Here is a 9,779-nt window from a genome sequence, read left to right on the forward strand (position 1 = left end):
CTGGCCTTAAGAACCCCACTCGGACCAGCTGAACCCTTTCAGGCCGTTCGACCGCCCGTTCACCCACCCGTTCCACCTGAGGCCCGGGAGGACCCGTTCTGACTGCGCAGGCGCAGCTGGCTCGGGTCCCCCAAAGGCTGCCAGGCCGGGGCGCTAGCGCGGTGACGCGCACGCGCAGTAGCCGCGTCCGCGCTCAAGCGCTCGGTGTGAGGCTGTGAGCCCAGCGCTGAGAAAAGGGAGCCTGGAGGACCAGTGTGTGGCCAGAGCCAGCTGGAGAGGGGCCCGGTAGGACGTACGGGTGATTAAGCGGTCTGGCAGCCCGGGCTTTCTCTTTCCTTTCCCTTTCTGTTTCTTCTCTCTCCGCCTTACCCTGTTTTTCATTCACCATTTATTGAGCGCCTACTGTGTGGGGCACTGTCGTAGGCCCTGGGCACACGGCAGTGAACAATCAGACAAAATCCCCACTTCATGAAGCAGCGTTCTAATGCGGGAAGAATTCAATAGGAAAAAATTAATAATAAAGGACACTGATGCACACTGGGAAGTAATGCGTGTTATGAAGAAAAGCGAAGCAGAGTGTTAAGACCATTCTTTCAGTTCTTCCTTCAGTTATGCCCTCTGAATCAGTGGAAAAAACAAAAGGTGCATTTTTTTTCCTATTATCTCGACAACTAATCATAACAAGACTTCTCTGACCAAATATGGGGGAGTTTCCCACACATACCAAGCAAGCAGTGAGTTCAATGAGTTCTGCAGTGAACACCAGCTGGGTGTCCTCCAGTTCAATTCCGACGCTGCTTGGCGATAGGTCAGACACCATTCGCTGAGGGCTCAGTCCCCAAGCCTGCCTCCCACTTCCCACTAGTCACAAGTCCAGTCTCTGGAACATCTGACCCCACCAACTTCAAATTGGGATTTTCACCACCACCTCTTTGCAATTCAGTATTTTGCTAGAGTGGCTCACAGAACTCAGGAAACACTTATGTTTACTGGTTTATCATAAAGGATATTACAAAGGATATAGATGAAGAGATGCATAGGGCAAGGTACAGAAGAAAGGGTGCTGCACCCAGGAACCTCCACATGTTCAGCTATGTGGAAGCTCTCCGAACCCTGTCTTTTGGGAGTTTTATGGCTTCATTACATAGACATGGTTAATTAAAATCCCCTCCCCTCCTTGGGGTTGTGGGTGGGGTTGAATATCCCAACCTTCTAGTCATGCCTTGGTCTTTCCATAACCAGTTCCCATCCTGAAACTATATAGGGGATGCCAGCTATCAGTCAACTCATTAGCATACAAAGAGTTTTTACTCTTACTTTGTAGTTTCTAAGGATTTTAGGAGTTCTATGCTAGGAAGATCAAATATATATTTCACAATATCATACTCTCTTATTCTTCAATGTTTTTGAAAATATTTTATAAACTCCTATCTCTAGTACTATCTATCTCCCAATCCTGTACCATCCCTTCCAAAATCCTGTTATGCCCTTCAATTGTTTCATTTAATTGTCTGACCAAAGTTGCCAGTGACAAAGAGCATCATAGAAACTGGGAATTTTATTTGAGAAAATAAAAAAAATGCAACTATGATAGCAGCAAATACTAACTGAAACTTCTTTTTTTTTTTTGAGAGGGAGTCTTGCTCTGTTGCCGGCTGGAGTGCAGTGTTGCTATCTCAGCTCAATGCAACCTCCGCCTCCCGGGTTCAAGCGATTCCCGTCTCAGTCTCCCAAGTAGCTGGGATTACAGGCACACGCTACCATGCCTGGCTAATTTTTTTTTTTTTTTAATCTTTAGTAGAGACAGGGTTTTACGATGTTGGCCAGGCTGGTCTCGATCTCCTGACCTCGTGATCCCCCACCTTGGCCTCCCAAAGTGCTGGGATTACAGGCATAAGCCACCATGCCCAGCCAGGGTCCTGAGATTTATTTTCCTTTCACATCTATCCGATTGAAAACTATACAACTTTTTAAAATAATAATCACATGGCAATGAAGCAACATGTAAAAATACTTCTTATGTTAAGGTTTCTTAAAGGAGGAACAAAACTGATGAAATTGCATTATGACTGCAACATTGGAAAACTGTTCCTATGAATAAAAAGTAAAAGGAACACAATCCACAAAAATTGTAGTTGGGTTGTGTTTGAGTGTTGAAATTGTTAGAAATAAATTTTCGGGCTGAGTGCGGTGGCTCATGCCTGTAATCCCAGCACTTCGGGAGGCCGAGGCAGGCAGATCATGAGGTCAGGAGATTGAGACCATCCTGGCTAACACAGTGAAACCCCGTCTCTACTAAAAATACAAAAAATTAGCCAGGCGTGGTGGCAGGTGCCTGTAGTCCCAGCTATTAGGGAGGCTGAGGCAGGAGAATGGCATGAACCCAGGAGGCAGAGCTTGCAGTGAGCTGAGATTGCGCCACTACACTCCAGCCTGGGCGACAGAGCAAGACTCCGTCTCAAAAAAAAAAAAAAAAAAAAAAAAATTTGCTGCCGCAAAAGAAGTAGCACGCTAACATAAATTTTCTCAGCAAGGCAATTTTACTTCTATAGAAGGGTGCATCTTGCGCATGGAGCAATGGTGAGAGTACACCTGAACAAGGGAGGGGAAGGGGTTCTTATCCCTGATGTAGGTAGCCCTTACTGCTCCGTCATTCCCCTATTGGCTAGGGTTGGACCACACAGTCTAAGCTAATTCTGATGGGCTATTTTAAAGATAGCAGTGGTAAGAGCCAGAGTGGTGGGGTGAGCAGTTTTGGCAGGAAAGACTGTTATGGAACAGGTGACTAAAGGTGACTTAGGTTAGAGCGGGTGACCAGGGGTGACTCACGATGGAGCAGGTGACCAGGGGAGCAGATGTGAACTACTGATCAGAACTGGCAGGGAAGTTGTTTACTGAAATGAGGGGCAAGGAGCTGAAGAGAATGAGGAAGTTAAACTTTAAAATGGAGAACAAAGAACTGAACATACTGACATACTGACTCTTTGAAGAGAAACTTAGAACTCACTGTCGAACAAAATTATGATTGATATCTTCCCCTCGCTTTTTCAAACCAGACAGACAAGACTTGTTTAAAATAAGGCATCAGTAAACTTCCAGGTTTTGGCAGTCTTTTCGACATTTCACAGATGCGTGAAGAGAGTAGGCATCTTTACGAAACCACCTTTGCAAAGACTGTATCAGTGAGAAAAATTATTACAGTAAACTGAGCTAACCCCTTTCCCTTAATTATTCCTGGGCTATAGGGCTGAGCTAACTTTGGAACACACTTACATTATAGTCTAAATAACGGGCGAATGGGAGCCATCCATCTGAGAGGAGGATGGGTCCTGCTAAGGTGGTGCCATTATTCAACTGTCAGCCATTATTCCAAAGGTTTTAAGATACACAACTTCCCCAATTACTACTGCAAATAACATCACCACTGTAGAACCTCAGATTGGCCTTTTGAGGTATCTTTTCGGGTTTTTTCATGTCTGACACCCATGGCTCCACCTGGACCTGATGGTTCCACTTGGACTAACCAACCCAGCTCCCGTGGCACCACCCAGCAGCAATTCAGCCCACACAAGGAGAGCTCTGACCCCCTATGATTTCATCTCCAGCCCAACGAATCAGCAGCAAGCACCTGTTACCTGGCCACTCTCACCCCTTCCCCCAAACTGACTTTGAAAATCCTCTAATATAAGAGCTTTGGATGAGATGATTTGAGTACGAACTCCATTTCCCATGTGGCGTGGCCAGACTCATGTCTGTTAACCTCTTTCTCTACTACAATGCCATGGTCTTTCTTTATGCAGTTGGCAGGAAGAACCCCTTGGGCAGTGGTTACATTTAGCCAAGGAGGTAAATGATAACATTTTTTATTTTTAGCCATTATCTCTTAAGCTTCTCCTTGTGGCAGAACCTTCTACAAAGCTTGGTAAGAGTCACTAAGTAAACTTTGATTTGCTTAAAAACCACATATATTCTTTGTCTCAGGTGAGCAGCAATTACTTGGGCTGGTGGTGCAGAGGTAAAAGAACTTACCAAGATAGTTGTGGGCAAAGAAAGGCAGATTTATTTATTTATTTATTTATTTATTTATTTATTTGAGACGGAGTCTCGCTCTGTTGCCCGGGCTGGGGTGCAGTGGCCGGATCTCAGCTCATTGCAAGCTCCGCCTCCCGGGTTCACGCCATTCTCCTGCCTCAGCCTCCCGAGTAGCTGGGACTACAGGCGCCCGCCACCTCGCCCGGCTAATTTTTTATATTTTTTAGTAGAGACGGGGTTTCACCGTGTTAGCCAGGATGGTCTCGATCTTCTGACCTCGTGATCCGCCCGTCTCGGCCTTCCAAAGTGCTGGGATTACAGGCGTGAGCCCCCGCGCCTGGCGAAAGGCAGATTTATTAAAGACAGTATGAAAGTGTTATCAGGGAGCAACAGGCAGAATCAGCGGAAGAGGAGCTGACTGCAAGGAAACAAAGGCTTGCTGGAGATTTTATAGGATGGTTCCTGGGCTGATGGATAACGCCAAGGCAGCAGGGAGCTAACCTGCATTCTCTGTCACCCAAGGTGTTTGATGATGAATGTTTGCGTGCGTTTGATGACAAGCAGGAAGTTTGTGAGTTATGTTCATGATTTGTTCAGGAGGGCTGTATGTCCTGGGCCATAAAGAAAAGCAAGCCTATAGCTTATCTGCTTCCTTTTTCTGTTTATATATCCTGGACCATGAAGAAAATGCAGATCTATAGCTTATTTGCTTTATCTCTTTGCTTTCCACTGGTCCCACCAGCCTGACTCCTTTTCCCTAAGTAGGAATCCACATTCTTCCTAATGGGTAATCAGCAGACATATGTCTACCTAGCACACCTAAGTTTAACATAATTATCTAAATGCAAAATCTTGAGGAATAAAGACAAAAAAACCCTCTACCAGGCACAGTGGCTCATGCCTGTAATCCCAAGTGACATAGGAGTTAAAAAGAAATTAGTTAGGCAGATACTGAGAGTAAGGAAATCCTCGGTACGGTTTTCCTTTTAATGAAAAGCAGCCCCTGAGTCATTTCTAACAAAGAGCAGCCTGAAAAATCACGCCGCAGACATAGATAAGCAAGCTGGAAGCTTGCACGGATGAATGCTGGCAGCTGTGCCAATAGGAAAAAGGTACCTGGGGGCCAGGCATGTCCAACATGGCAGCTGCATCTTCCCTTTTGTCAATCAAAAGGGAAGTGTACAGTAAGGAACAGACAGCATGGCCCTGGCCAGGTAGGGACTCCATCTGCATAATAAAAGGTTAGGGTGGGACAACCAGCTTCTGATTGGCACACCTGGTCCAACCAATCTTTGGGGCTTATGTAAATCAGACACCACCTCCTGAAGCCAGTCTACAAAACCCCATGCCCCATGGAAGTCCTACCTGGGAGCCCTTCTCCCTCTGCAGAAGCTAGAGCTGTTCTCTTTTCTCTTTTGCCTATTAAACCTCTGCTCTTAAACTCACTTCTTGTGTGTCCGCGTCCTCGATTCCCTTGGCGTGAGACAACGAACCTCAGGTATTTACCCTAGACAACGACGCAGCAGCATCAGCATTTTGGGAGGCTGAGGCAAGATGATCACTTGAGCTCAGGAATTGAAGATCAGCCTGGGCAATACAGTGAGACCCCAATCTCTTTAAAAAAAAAAAAAAAAAGAAAGAAAAGAAAAATTAGCTGGTGTAGTGGCACGCACCTGTGTTCTCAGCTACTTGGGAGGCTGAGGTAGGAGGATTGCTTAAGCCCAGGAGGTTGAGGCTGCAGTAAGCCGTATTTGTGCCACTGTGGCAAGCCAGATCTCACAAAAGCTGAACAGGCAGGCCTCCATAACAACTGTTCCAGCATTGACTAAATGGTTAGGTTAAATATTAAAGGCTGAGAGAGCCAGTGCCCTAACACAAAGGCTGCTGATTTGAAGCATGACAAGATAATGAAGGAATGGTCACACTCCTCATCCCAGGATCCATTTAGGATTAAACAAGTTTGAGGGTCTAAAGGCACTCCCCAGACCTCCATAACTTAGTAGGAGACAAGGTAAGGGTAATCACCTTTGGCACTTGGACCGAACTAGAGTAAGTAAAATTACTGAGGCTCTGGAGGAAGGTTCCCAAGACTCAGACCTTAGTTATAGATGAGAAGAAATTAATCACTTATATCTTTAGATGAATGCACACTTACATGTAGACATATAGCTTAGAAGGTGGATAAGCACTGGAAAACTTTGTGATTTTGAGTTGTCTGGCAATATTTTTCTGGCCCTCTGCCTGTACCCGGTTACAGAAATAAAACTCTCTTCTTTTACATCAACATCTTGTTATTGGGCTGCGAGAAAAAGCAGCCTGGCCCTCGGTTCAGTCCAGGAACACCACTGCATACCAGCTTGGGTGACAGAGTGAGACCTTGTCTCTCAAAAAAAGTCCTCAGAGGCCGGGCACGGTGGCTCACGCCTATAATCCCAGCACTTTGGGAGGCTGAGGCAGGCGGATCACGAGGTCAGGAGATCGAGACCATCCTGGCCAAGATGGTGAAACCCCATCTCTACTAAAAATACAAAAAATTAGCCAGACGTGGTGGCGAACACCTGTAGTCCCAGCTACTTGGGAGACTGAGGCAGGAGAATGGCGTGAACCCAGGAGGCAGAGCTTGCAGTGAGCCGACTTCGCGCCACTGCACTCTGGCCTGGGTGACAAAGCGAGACTCCGTCTCAAAAAAAAAAAAAAAAAGGCCGGGCGCGGTGGCTCAACCCTGTAATCCCAGCACTTTGGGAGGCCGAGACGGGCGGATCACGAGGTCAGGAGATCGAGACCATCCTGGCGAACATGGTGAAACCCCGTCTCTACTAAAAAATACAAAAAACTAGCCGGGCGAGGTGGCGGGCGCCTGTAGTCCCAGCTACTCGGGAGGCTGAGGCAGGAGAATGGCGTGAACCCGGGAGGCGGAGCTTGCAGTGAGCTGAGATCCGGCCACTGCACTCCAGCCCGGGCGACAGAGCGAGACTTCGTCTCAAAAAAAAAAAAAAAAAAAGTCCCCAGAGAGAGAAGGCCACACGTATTTTATCCTCAATTGTCACAAGGAAGATGCAATACATGTATTTTTCTCCTGGATTAGTACTGGAGAAAAGCCTTTTATCCTTTTTCTTTCTTGGATATGGATGTCCAGTTGCTGCAGCACTGTTTGTTGAAAAGGTTATACTTCCTCCATGGAAATTTATTATTATAGTGCACAGATTTTAGGTCAGAAAAATTGGGGGAGGTGCCCAAGGTCATTCAGAGAGTAAGTAGCTAAGATTGGGTTAGAGCCCACTTTGTTGTTGTGTGATTCCTTGCTTGGATTACTATGCACAACAGAATATGGCCCACCTCTCCATAGTTGATCACATTTGAGTGATAATGGGTGATCGTGAAATAGAAGGAATCTGGCAGAAGGATGGATATGGCTGGGTGGGGCGGGGTGGTGGGTAACAGGAGAGGGAGCTGCTGGAGTAACTCTGCATGTGCTTTGGCACAGGAATGTGTACTGGGAAGTGGCTGACTAAAGACCTATGGATTCCATGGAATGGAGAGGCCAGCTCAGAGCATTCTCATACTCTTAAAAGGAAGAAACTGGAAGCCACCTTCTAAGTGGACCCTGAATGATGGCTGCCTCCTGGTATGTATACTCTTGTGTAGCCTCCACCTACTTAGACTCACAGCTGATTTTGTGACCAAGAGTATAATGGTGTATGACTTCAGAGGCTTGGTTCAGAGTCAGAAGTGGCCATTTCATCATCATCTAAATTTCTCTCTGGCAGATTAATAAATGTGAGAAAGTAAAAATGGTATAGAAGAAAGCCTGAGAGATGGCTGGCTTTGTACCTGTTTGGTCCTTTTCCTTCCTTTCCTCCATAAGCAAATACTGACGCATGTACATATAGACACACCCACACAGTGGGATGTTAAAGGGAAACTAGAGCCACTCGCCCCTTCCCAAGATCAGAGAACCTAGGAAAGATGATGACTTTTTGCATCTGCCCTCTGCTCTTGAACTCACAACACTGTCCTGAACCACAAATAAGGTCAAGTAGGATAAATCTACAACTGTCTCCTCGATTCTCTGCTCACAAGCGTGAAATTCAACCATCTTTGCAGAAGTTGTCTCTTAACCAACCTCTGAGCTTTGCTTCTATTATTACATCATTTTATTTGACCCGCAGGACAAAACTGCAAGCCCAGCATTACATTCTTCCTTTTATGGACAAAATGAAGAAACTAATAAATGGCTGAAATGGCATTTGAATCCACACCTGTCTAACTCTAAAAGTGTGCTTTCTACCACATCACTGTGCCTGCGAGGAAAATACACCCTCTACCCTCTCCTGAAGAATGTGTAAAGAGGCAATATAGTGTGTTTTGGAAAATGCATCTTTGCAGAAAGAAAGCATTAGTTTCAGTCACATCATCATCCTTATCCAGCAGCAGTAGCATTATTTTACACATATTAGCTCAGTTACTCCTCCCAAACAACTCGATGTGTTAGATGCTATAATCATCCTCACTTTCAAATGTGGAGACCGAGGCACATCTCTAAGACTAGAGTTCGGCCGGGCCTGGTGGCTCAAGCCTGTAATCCCAGCACTTTGGGAGGCCGAGACGGGCGGATCACGAGGTCAGGAGATCGAGACCATCCTGGGTAACACGGTGAAACCCCGTCTCTACTAAAAAATACAAAAAAAAAGAACTAGCCGGGCGTGGTGGCGGTGCCTGTAGTCCCAGCTACTCGGGAGTAGTCCCAGTTACTCGGGAGGCTGAGGCAGGAGAATGGCTAAACCCGGGAGGCGGAGCTTGCAGTGAGCTGAGATCAGGCCACTGCACTCTAGCCTGGGTGACAGAGCGAGACTCTGTCTCAAAAAAAAAAAAAAAAAAAAAAAGACTAGAGTTCAGGCATTCTGGCTCCAGTCTTAGAGATGGTAGAGATGGTTAAGGGTTCACACTCTTACCCACTTATTACACCATAGAGTTCACCAGGTCTGAGGGAAACAGGATCAAATCAAAAGACAGTAACTCAGGACTCCGGGCCTGACTCAAAGACGAACTGTTCCATCTCGGACAGGGAGGGCTTCCTCATTCTGAGACCCAGAATAACAGGTCCTGACCGGCATCTGGCACTTGGACTCCCCATCATATTGGACCACACTGGCTCGGGATGTGTAAAGTCCTGGGCTTCTCACACGTGATGGCACCAAAGCCGCCTAAAAACGAGAGATAATTAACACCTACCTGCGGCGGTCTGGTATTTGACCAAGAGATGCCGCCCCATAAAACTCCTTTACATCTTTATAACGTTTTTATTTTGCGTTCTCCTTCATAACCCACATTTAATTCGCCATATGTGTAATGTTTAAAAATAGTTACCAGATAAACTTACGCTTCCTAATTTTTAAGGCTCCTTCCAAACCTTCTGGTAAAACTGCTGTTCCACGGAAATGGGAACTTAACGGATGAGGGAATCTTCCACAGCCGCACACAATTGTGTATCCACCGCTAAACGGTACCAGTCACACATTCAGCGACCCATGCGGAGTCAGAAGCGACCACTACACACCGTCACAACAATCACGCACACACAGTGACAGCCCCTTGCCCACTCGGTCACTCGCGCACAATCTCTCGCTAGAGAATCACACGTAGATAGCACAGCACCAAGAACCCCCATGAAGAGACCCAGGGACTCGAACACAAAACTCTCTTCCGCGCGCAGGGCAGGCACGCCTGCGCGCGGCTCACCTCGAAAC

The 9,779-nt window shown here is 46.5% G+C and overlaps 2 long non-coding RNA genes across 2 annotated transcripts; one reads left to right on the top strand and one right to left on the bottom strand.

Moving 5' to 3' along the window:
- The first annotated feature begins 163 nt into the window (after nucleotides 1–163).
- LOC119627153 (uncharacterized) lies at nucleotides 164–7,658 on the top strand. Its single transcript, XR_005243175.2, has 2 exons — nucleotides 164–285; nucleotides 7,517–7,658. It is a non-coding gene; the product is annotated as an uncharacterized lncRNA (long non-coding RNA).
- Nucleotides 4,038–9,761, bottom strand: LOC103235362 (uncharacterized). The gene is made up of 4 exons (XR_005243174.2): nucleotides 9,413–9,761; nucleotides 8,985–9,236; nucleotides 5,479–5,646; nucleotides 4,038–4,369 (listed from the first exon to the last, which is right to left on the bottom strand). It is a non-coding gene; the product is annotated as an uncharacterized lncRNA (long non-coding RNA).
- Nucleotides 9,762–9,779: the final 18 nt, after the last annotated feature.

The sequence above is a fragment of the Chlorocebus sabaeus genome, chromosome 6 (assembly GCF_047675955.1).
Source record: "Chlorocebus sabaeus isolate Y175 chromosome 6, mChlSab1.0.hap1, whole genome shotgun sequence".
Lineage (NCBI taxonomy): Eukaryota > Metazoa > Chordata > Mammalia > Primates > Cercopithecidae > Chlorocebus > Chlorocebus sabaeus.